Genomic DNA, 10096 nt, shown 5'->3' on the forward strand with positions numbered 1-10096 from the left:
AACAGCACTGTATTACTAACTACTATTCAAAATCAAAAACCAGTTTTTGAATCCTCAAGAAGGCAGCATATGTACACAACCATGCCACCTTGTACTCCGGGGTGTGTCAATACATATTTCAACAGAAACTTTGGCTTTAGGAAAGAGTCACAAACATTTAAAAGAATGGCTTTAATCGTCATTTTAAATATATGGTAGGGGAAGTGTGCTTTAATTAAATATGCATCATACCAGTGATGCTGGCAAAGTTGAAAGTTTTTCCTAATGTTGATAGCCATAAAAACTAGTTTGTACATGGCAAGACAATGAAAAGAAAAAGCAATCCCTTTGAAACAAAATTTTAAAATAAAAAATGTTCACAGTGGTTTGTATCAACACTATGTATTTTGTGACAAGAACATGTACAGATTCAGAGCACCCTAGGGCTCTCTTAATAGCCTAAAGAAAACAAGCATTTACATTATTATGGGTTTGTACTGAATTAAAAAATGATCAATTGTACACTTACCCCTTAGACAGGATAAACTGTCCTGGGGTGTACAGCTTTAACACCATCATTAAAATTGTTTGCAAAAGGAAAAGGGAATTAAAAACCAAAACATTTCTTTTTTTTTTTTGGAGTGGGGAGTCTTTCATTTGCTGTTACAACCAGCAAATGGAATTTGCTACATCAAAAATAGAAGGAAGGGCCCCCCACAAACAGATTTATCTGAGCAAGCTGACCAGTACACATTACAGTCTTTAAAATGAAGGTTATATACTACATGTTACAAGTCCCAACTAGGCAGTGTCAAAATTGACATCTATTTCTTTGCTTGCTTTGTGATCAGACCCCTTGGAGGTGTTACAGGTCTCGTGGCATTTGGCTTCTTTTTCTGCCAGCTTTAAAATCTGAAAAGAACACATTAATGTTTTGTCCACACTCATCATGGCACCTGCATTGTCAAACTTTCCACAATAATTGGGTGCAGAAAACAGAGGGACCAACTGTCTCTTTCCAAAAAATTTATATCCATCTTCAACCACCTGATGGGCTCTACAAAGAAGATCCAAATCATGCTAATGGAGAAATTTTGCAACCACTTCTGCACCAAATGTGAAAGACACTTCTTTGTCATTTTCACCCCAGCCTATAACATCTTTATCGGGGTCAGACCACAAAAGATCACAAAGAAGACCTTGATCTGGTACATGGGTTGGTCACATAATTCGCCGAATCTGCTCCATAGATTAAAGATCTGGTGATAAACCTCCATGACAGCAGAATATTTTCTCATCCACCATGGCTCTATTGATAAACAGTTAAAGCAGTCTGTGAAAGTTTTCCATAGTTTAATGTTGGATCTTCTTTTACGTTCATCATAAAATCCATAAATTGTATTGATGCTGGCACATTCATGGTTCCCTCTGAGAAGAAAAAAATTCTCAGGATATTTAATTTTGTAGGCCAGTAAGAGGCAGAAAGTCTCCAACGACTGCTTCCCCCTGTCCACATAGTCCCCAAGAAACAGGTGGTTGCTTTCTGGCGGGAAACCACCATACTCAAAAACTGGAAGCAAATCATAGCATTGTCCATGGATATCGCCATATGTTTTGAGTGGTACTTCAAGTTGTAATAGGATAGGCTGACTGAGAAAGATTTCACGAGACTTTAAGCATAGTCCTCTGATTTCTTTCTCTTGTAGCTGGACATTCTTACCAGGTTTGGACCCTCTCACTTCCAGCAGCCGTTGGATGATACTGTCCATGTTGAGTTTATCTATATCCGCCATTGCCTTCCCACTGCCCACCCTCCCTCAGCGGCGCCGCTTGGGACTCAGGCCTCCTTTCCCGTGCGCGCGCCACCAGCAGAGGCGGTGGGGGTGGCGGTGGCAGCAGCGCGGCGGGTCCCCCGCAGCCGCCCCGCTCCCTGCTTCCTTCCTCCTTCTTTCCCAACTGGAACCACAAGAAGGACCGGAGTAGGATATAAATATCTTAACACAGTAATTAAGTAAATCAGGTGAGGGCTATGTTAACCGGTTTGATGTAAGCGTTCCAAATTGTATTAAAAATCAGCACATTGTACCCCATAAATGCGTTAATGTACACAGTGATTTATGATTTAATTACAAAATTTTGAGAAAAAATAAAATAAAATTAGTGAATGTCAGTATGTGGTTTACTGACTTCTGTGAGTACTTGTATCAAATTATTAAACTTATGAAGAGGGTTATGGGAGTCCCTTTTTTATTGTTGGGGATTCCTTGAGAGTACAAAGAATCAGGTTAAAATGATTGCATGTGTTAGGTTCTAAGTCCCTCTTATAATTCACATCACACAGTTGTACAGCAAAGCTGTCTCAATATATGAAGCTGCAAAGGTCTATCTGCCTATTTTCAATCTCCTCTTGAGCAGCTGTAAGTACACGGTTCCCTCTGTACTGTTCCAATAGTTCAATAGTGTTCCAATAGTTGCCCCTACAGTCACCAGACACAGGAAAAATGGGAAATTATAGCTGTATGGTGTACCTTTATTTACAAAATAGTTATTACAAAATTTCACAAAACATTTATAAAGTGTTCTCTTTGGCTTGGCTATCTCTTTGTAAAATTTAATAATGAATATTTTATAAAAGTACATTTAGCTGGGCGGCACCTGTGGTTCAGTGGGTAGGGTGCTGGCCCCATATACCAAGGTTGGCGGGGTTGAACACAGCCCTGGCCAGCTAAAACATCAGTGGCAACTGCAACAAAAATAGCCCGGTGTTGTGGCGGGTGCCTGTAGTCCCAGCTACTCGGGAGGCTGAGGCAAGAGAATTGCCTAAGCCCAAGAGCTGGAGGTTGCTGTGAGCTGTGATGCCACAGCACTATACTGAGGGCGACAAAGTGAGACTCTGTCTCTTAAAAAAATAAAAGTACATTTAGCTACAGTTTTCTACTGAGCTTTCTACAGTACTTTTTCTAAGAAAAGTACATTTAGCTACAGTTTTCTACTTTTTATGGTGACTATAGGGGTGACTTTGGGGACAACCTGTAGATCTCTACAAAAATACCTGATATCATTAGACCTGCAACTGATCCAGAGACTATGAGGCTAGAAACTCAACCTGGAATCACATATATGCATTGAGTACACCTGAGAATTTCCACTTTTCAATTTTTTTTCTCCCTTATTCCCATGAAGGTACACAGGGCACTAGCTGCATCCACACTTGTGCAAGACCCAGATCTGCAGTTTCCAATTTTCAATCCTGTTGTGACTCAGACACTACTTCCTTCTCTAGCCTCTAGCAACTTTAAAGGGTCAGCAGACAATGCTGTGTTTCATGATTGTGGCAGGTGGTCTTCCTCAGACAAAGAGGATTTGTGTTATTTAAAAAGTACTGGGCAAACATAAATAAATAATACAAATAAAAGTGTTGAGTAGAAGGGACGCTGTGCTGTGTTTTCTCTAGCTGAATGCTGCAATAGGCTAGGAAAAGTAACACTAGCAATACATGAAATTGTGAAAGACACCACTTCATAGATCCACTTCAAACCTGCAAAATCTTAGGCAAACCCAAGGTTTATTAATTCTGAAAAGCCAAACTCAACATACAAGCGATCGTGGAAGGAAAAGAAGTTTATTCAAGAGCAACATGAGGAGATGGCTGACTAAGGTTGCAAAGATCACTTCAAGTTCCTCAGCTGATGAAAAGGTGGTGAAAGTGGAAAGGAGCTTGGAAAACTATGTATAGGGGCTTTCCATGTGTGGGTCACACATGGAATGGTTTTTTTGCCATCTGTTAGTCTGGCTGACATCAGCTAGACCACAACAGAAACAGAGGTTAATTGCTCAGCATTTTCCTTCATGGGGAGTTCTTCAATCTTTGTTCTAGAGTTAATAGCTAAAAACTCAGTCTTAAAATTCTTAAACAAGGTCATATATAGCCATTGTAAAGAAAAAGTGATTATTGGCTTCAAAATAGAGCAATTGCTGCTCTTGCAGATCACATACTTAGAGGGGACCAGAATACCAAATGACTTGTGTGCATATGAAAGCCTAAGAGGTGGGCTCAGTGACCGTAGCACAGTGGTTACAGCATGAGCCACATACACTGAGGTAGGCAAGTTCGAGCCCAGCCCCAGCCAGCTGAGGCAACAATAACAGCTGCAACAACAACAAAAAAAAAGCCAGACATTGTGGCAGATGCCTCGTAGTCCCAGCTACTTGAGAGGCTGAGGCAAGAGAGTCACTTAAACCCAAGAGTTTGATGTTGCTGTGAGCAGTGACGCCATGGCACTCTACCCAGGGTGACAGCTTGAAATTCTGTCTCAAAAAAACAAGAAAAGAAAAGAAAGAAAAAGCCTGAGAGGTGATGCCAGGTTAAGCTCAGGCTTCCAATTAGGATTCTATGGCCAGTTTGAATCAATGCCATCATCTGTGATTCTGCCTTCCCACAGATTGTATTAGTCTGAGTTGTGCCAGTCACCTGGTTTTAATTACTGTCATGTGATGCTAAGTTTAGATGAGCATTAAGTATGATAGTTTTCAGACATGTTTATGAAAGTTGAGTCTTTTTTCCCAAGGGAGGTCACAGGGACTGCCCTGCTTGTGGTCCATGGGGACAGGACAACACCACTCATATTCTCATTGCCGTAACCAAAATTTCTGGCAGGAGAGGGCACCTGAGGGCAAGAAATAGGAAACTCACATTTTGACCTTTTTATGGAATCTCTTTGTTCCTGACTGTCTCTTGTGATAAAAAATTGGAAAGGGTAGATATTTTTCTGTGCTTCAAGGTTTCTCTGCCTGTGGATGTGATGGTAGAAGGTGAAGGTGTTGTGCTGATGCTTCTAAGGTCATATTTTGAAGATGCAGGTGGAATATATTCAGGTAATCTCACCTGAGAAGGAAATCAAGGGCAGACAGGGAAAGAGAAAGAAATTGTTGTTTTCGGGTAAATGTATCCCAAGACCAGGGCTGTGATCACTTTTCTCTTGAAATGTCATGTGTATAGAAGTTGGAAACCTTTACATTTCTACTTCCTTTTTCTGTTTTGAGACAGATTCTCACTTTGTCACCCTCTGTAGAATGCTGTGATGTCATAGCTCACAGCAACCTCCAACTCTTGGGCTCAAGTTATTCTCTTGCCTCAGTCCCCCAAGTAGCTGGGACTACAGGCGCCTGCCACAATGCCTGGCTATTTTTAGAGATAGGTTGGTCTTGAACCTGTGAGCTTGGGCAATCCACCTGCCTCAGCATTCTAGAGTGCTAGGATTACAAGCGTAAGCCACTGAGCCCAGCCCAGCCCCATACATCACTACTTCTGATGTTCCTGCCTAGGAGCATACTTTTCCCCCTTTTCTTATACTAATGAAGAGGTTCTGAAAAATCCTTCTTCCCTACCTATACAGCAGAGTCTTCTCTCCATTCTCTCCAACCAGGCTTCATATACGCCATGAAAAATTCTCATCTTAAATTTACGTTTTTAAAAAATTATGTTCTATAATTCTGCAAATGTTCCTTTGTGCCTATTTTTAAAGTAAATATATGGATCTCCACGTTACCCAGTGTAGATGAAGTTGGGTCTTTGGATATTAGCAAAGAAGGGGAATATATACTTTTCCAGGTTCCATCTGTAGGCTAAAATATTTTGTATGCAATGCAAGAAATAAGTCCCACTGTATTCTTTATGTAAATAGTCAGTTTTCCACATTGTTTCTTAAAGAAACTCTTTTCTCCATTGTGTGTTCATGACCACCCTATGGAAGATCATGTGATCATATACTTAAGAATTTATTTGTGGTCACCCTCTTTGTTTTCCATCATCTTCTTATCTGTCTTTGTCCCAATACCACATAGCTTTTATTTCTGTAGCTTTGTAATACATTTTGAAATCTGGAAGTATGTTGTGTCTTTATTGTTTTTTCCTTTGAGGCAGAGTCTTTGTTACACCAACTACGGTGTAGTGGCATCATGATAACTCACTGCGATGTGAAATTCATGGGATCAAGTAATCCTTCTGCCTCAGCTTCCAGTGTAGCTGTGACTACAGATATGTACCCCATGTCTGTAGTTCCCCCCTCCCTTTTGTTTTTGTAGAGATGAAATCTTGCTCAGGCCTATATTGAACTCCTGACTTCACGTGATCCTTTCACTTCTCCCTGGCAGAAGGCTAGGATTACATGAGCGAACCAGCCCTGCCCCCAGCTCTTTGTTCTTTTTAAATAGCATTTGGCTTGTCATAGATTCTAAACAAAGTTTACACATTTTTAATATTTTGGAGCAAATGTACTATTGGGATTTTGATAAAGGTTGCACTGAATTTCTTCTTTCATCTTAACGAAATGAAATGATCTAATCTTTGACCTAGAATTTTTTCAAGAGTGTGTTTAATTTCCATTTTTTTTAATTTCCCTTTATTTCTCTTTTTCTTTCTTCTCTTTTTATGTTTGTTCAGACAGAGTCTCACTATATGGACCTCAGAATAGTGCTGTGGCATTAGAGCTCAGAGAAACCTCAAACTCTTGGGCTGAAGTGATACACTTGCCTCAGCCTTCCAAGTAGCTGAGACTATAGGTGCTGGTCATAATTCCTGGCTGTTTTTTAGACAGAAGGTCCCCTTTTGCTCAGGCTGGTCTGGAACTCTCCTGAGCTCAAGTAATCCACCTGCTTCACTCTCCCAGAGGGCTAGAATGAGAGGCATGAGCCACCAGCTCTGGCTATTTTTCTGCTTTTTATTTCTGGATTCATTTCTTTTTGGACATAAGAGATATACTGTATGGTTTTATATATTGTATGTTTTTAGTCATTTTAAAATTTTTTGGATTTGTTATTTGTGTGATTGAAAATATTGTATATTTTGGTATTTTATTTTTATTTATTTATTTATTTTTGAGACAGAGCCTCACTTTGTTGACCTATATAGAGTGGGAGGAAGTCATTATGGCTCACAGCAACCTCAAACTCCTGGGCTGAATTGTTCCTCTGGACTTAGCCTCCAAAGTGGCTGGACTCTGAGTACCTGCTAAGACACCTGTCTCGTTTTTCTATTTTTAGTAGAGATGGGCTCTTGCTCTTTCTCAAGCTCATCTCAAACTCCTGATCTTAACCAATCCACCTGCCTCATCCTCCCAGAGTGCTAGGGTTACATACTTGAGCCACATGGCCAGCTTCTTTGGACTAGGGAGTTCTGCACATGTTTGTTAGTTCTAAGTAATACACAACATTCAAGCTGTCTGTTTTCTTTTATTTTCTTTTTTTAGACAGATTTTTACTTTGTCACTCTTGATAGAGTGCCATAGCGTCATAGCTCATAACAACCTCAAACTCTTGGGCTCAAGCAATTGTCCTGCTTCAGCCTCCCTAGTAGCTGGGACTACTGGTGCCTTACACTCACCACAATGCCTGGCTAGTTTTTTTTTGTTGTTGTTGTTATTTAGCAGGTCTAGGCCGGGTTGGAACCCACACCCCCCAGAGCATGTGGCTGGTGGAGCTACGGACACCCAGCCAGGTTGTCTGGTTTTTTTTTTGTTTGTTTGTTTTGAGACAGAGTTTCACTATGTTGTCCTCACAGAATGCCATGGTGTCACAGCTCACAGCAACCTCAAATTCTTGGGCTCAAGCGATTCTCTTGCCTCAGCCTCCCAAGTAGCTGGGATTACAGGTACCTACCACAATGCCTGGCTATTTTTTGTTGCAGTTGTCTTTGTTGGTTAGCTGGCCTGAGCCAGGTTCAAACCCCACCACTCCCGGTGTATGTGGCTGGCACCGTAACTATTGTGCAAGGGGCGCCAAGACTGTCTATTTTCCTATTAATTTTTTTCCTAATTGTTCAATTGATTATCAAAGTGGTGTCTTACATAAGGGCATATGGCACCTCCTGGATGAGGGACACAACTACAAGAGGGACTTTCCCTAACAAATGCAGTCATTGTAACCTAATTGTTTGTACCCTCATATTAATCTGAGATTTAAAAAAAGAGAAAAAACGTGAGGTTTTAAAGTAAACAACAACCATGTTGCTGTGTGTTTCTTCCTTCATTTCTGCCATGATTAATGTTGTCTGGAATCAATGATGTTATAAATGCATGTATTTGTTTTACAAGATGTACAATCTAATATACCTAAATGATGTTTGTGAGCATATATAAATATTGTAGATTCTGGGTAGAGGTAAATTCTGGTAGATTTTATCACTACATTTTCTCCTGGCTATTTAGACCTAAAGTGTATGTTGTCTCATATAATTATATTTACTCCACCTACTTTTAGTTACTATTTGCATGGCACATAGGTTTTTTGTCTTTTTACTTTTAGCCTATTTGAGTCCTTAAAGCTATAAGGAGTCTTCTGTAGACATAATATTGTACAAACTCATTTACTTTAAGTCTGTTCAGCCATATTATCTTTTAATTTAATTTAAATTAATTTAATTTATTTATTTTGAGACAGAGCCTTAAGCTGTCACCCTGGGTAGAGTGATGTGGCATCACAGCTCACACACAGCAACCTCCAACTCCTGGGCTCAAGTGATTCTCCTGCCTCCGCCTCCCAAGTAGCTGGGACTACAGGTGCCTGTCACAATGCCCAGCTATTTTTTGGTTGCAGCAGTCATTATTGTTTGGCGGGCCCGGGCTGGATTCAAACCTGCCAGCTCAGGTGTATGTGGCTGGCTCCTTAGCTGCTTGAGCCACAGGTGCTGAGCCCATATTATCTTTTTAGATTAAGGAGTTTAAGTCATTTATATTTAATGTAATTGAGTTACTATTACTTTATTTCTTCTAGGTATGTTATCCCTCATTTCTTATCTTGCTATGCTCATTTTTGTTTTATTTATTTATTTATTTTTATTTATTTATTTTGAGACAGAGTCTCACTATGTCACCCTTGGTAGAGTGCTGTAGCATCACAGCTCACAGCAACTTCAAACTCTTGGGCTTAAGTGACTCTCTTGCCTCAGTCTCCCAAGTAGCTCAGACTACACGCCTGCCATAACTCCTGGCTATTTTGTGGTTGTAGTTGTCATTGTTGTCTGGCAGTCATGGGCTAGATTTGAACCCACCAGCTCCGGTGTATGTGGCTGGCGCTCCAGCTGCTGAACTATAGGCACCAAGCCTCATTTTTGTTTTATTGATGTTTGTAATTAAGGAGTTTGATTTCTTTCTTAGTTTTCTTCACATAAATTATATACATATTTTCTTTCTGAACACCTTGGAAAAATGGAAATTATAAAAATGTTCTTAAAGAAATAACAGTATAATTCAGTCTCATATCAAGCTAACTTTAATTGGATGCAAAAACATAACTCTTATATTTTTCATTTTGTTTTTAATGTGAGAAATTATATCATTTTATATTATACATGTATTAATAGAGACATTTCAGAAGTTCTAAAATAATATGCTTGAAGGTATATGTTTTATAAAAGCTGAATTAGAAAATTAGTATGCACTCCACATTTATCAAAATTGGTTGGTTTTGTATGTTTTAGTTGATTACATGCATTTCTATCTACTGTTATCAACTTTTTTATTTTTTTGAGACAGAGCCTCAAGCTGTCACCCTGGGTAGAGTGCTATGACATCACAGCTCACAGCAACCTCCAAATCCTGGGTTTAAGTGAGTCTCCTGCCTCTGCCTCCCAAGTAGCTGGGACTACAGGTGCCTTCCACAACACCTGGCTATTTTTTTGGTTGCAGCCATCATTGTTGTTTGGTGGGCCTGGGCTGAATTCGAACCCTTCAGCTCAGGTGTATGTGGCTGGCTCCTTAGTTGCTTGAGCCACAGGTGCCGGACCTCTTCTGTTATCAACTTTTAACTGAATGAAATTTAATTTACTTCAAATTGTTCATTTCATATACCAATTTCACACCATATATTACAGTATCCATGTCTTGCTGTATTTATAAGTGTAAGGTGTTTTTTTTTGCTTCTGAAAGCTAAATTACAGCCTTTCTCTTTTGCGAAAGGATAGCACCAATATATCAATCACATTAAAACGATGTTTTCATACTGTTAAGCCCCAATCCTTAAAATTTTCTGATCAGAGCTTTTTTAGCAATAATTTTAATGTGTTTTTGAAAATGTTATTGCCCTAACTGTATACTAAAGATCCAAACTTTGTGCTGCTCAG

The 10096-nt window shown here is 39.7% G+C and overlaps 1 pseudogene across 1 annotated transcript; it reads right to left on the bottom strand.

Moving 5' to 3' along the window:
• Positions 1-402: 402 nt before the first annotated feature.
• LOC128572664 (serine/threonine-protein phosphatase alpha-2 isoform-like) lies at positions 403-2282 on the bottom strand (annotated as a pseudogene). Its single transcript, XR_008376220.1, has one exon. The product of XR_008376220.1 is annotated as a serine/threonine-protein phosphatase alpha-2 isoform-like (transcript).
• Positions 2283-10096: the final 7814 nt, after the last annotated feature.

This window comes from Nycticebus coucang, chromosome 20, assembly GCF_027406575.1.
Source record: "Nycticebus coucang isolate mNycCou1 chromosome 20, mNycCou1.pri, whole genome shotgun sequence".
Classification (NCBI taxonomy): Eukaryota; Metazoa; Chordata; class Mammalia; order Primates; family Lorisidae; genus Nycticebus; species Nycticebus coucang.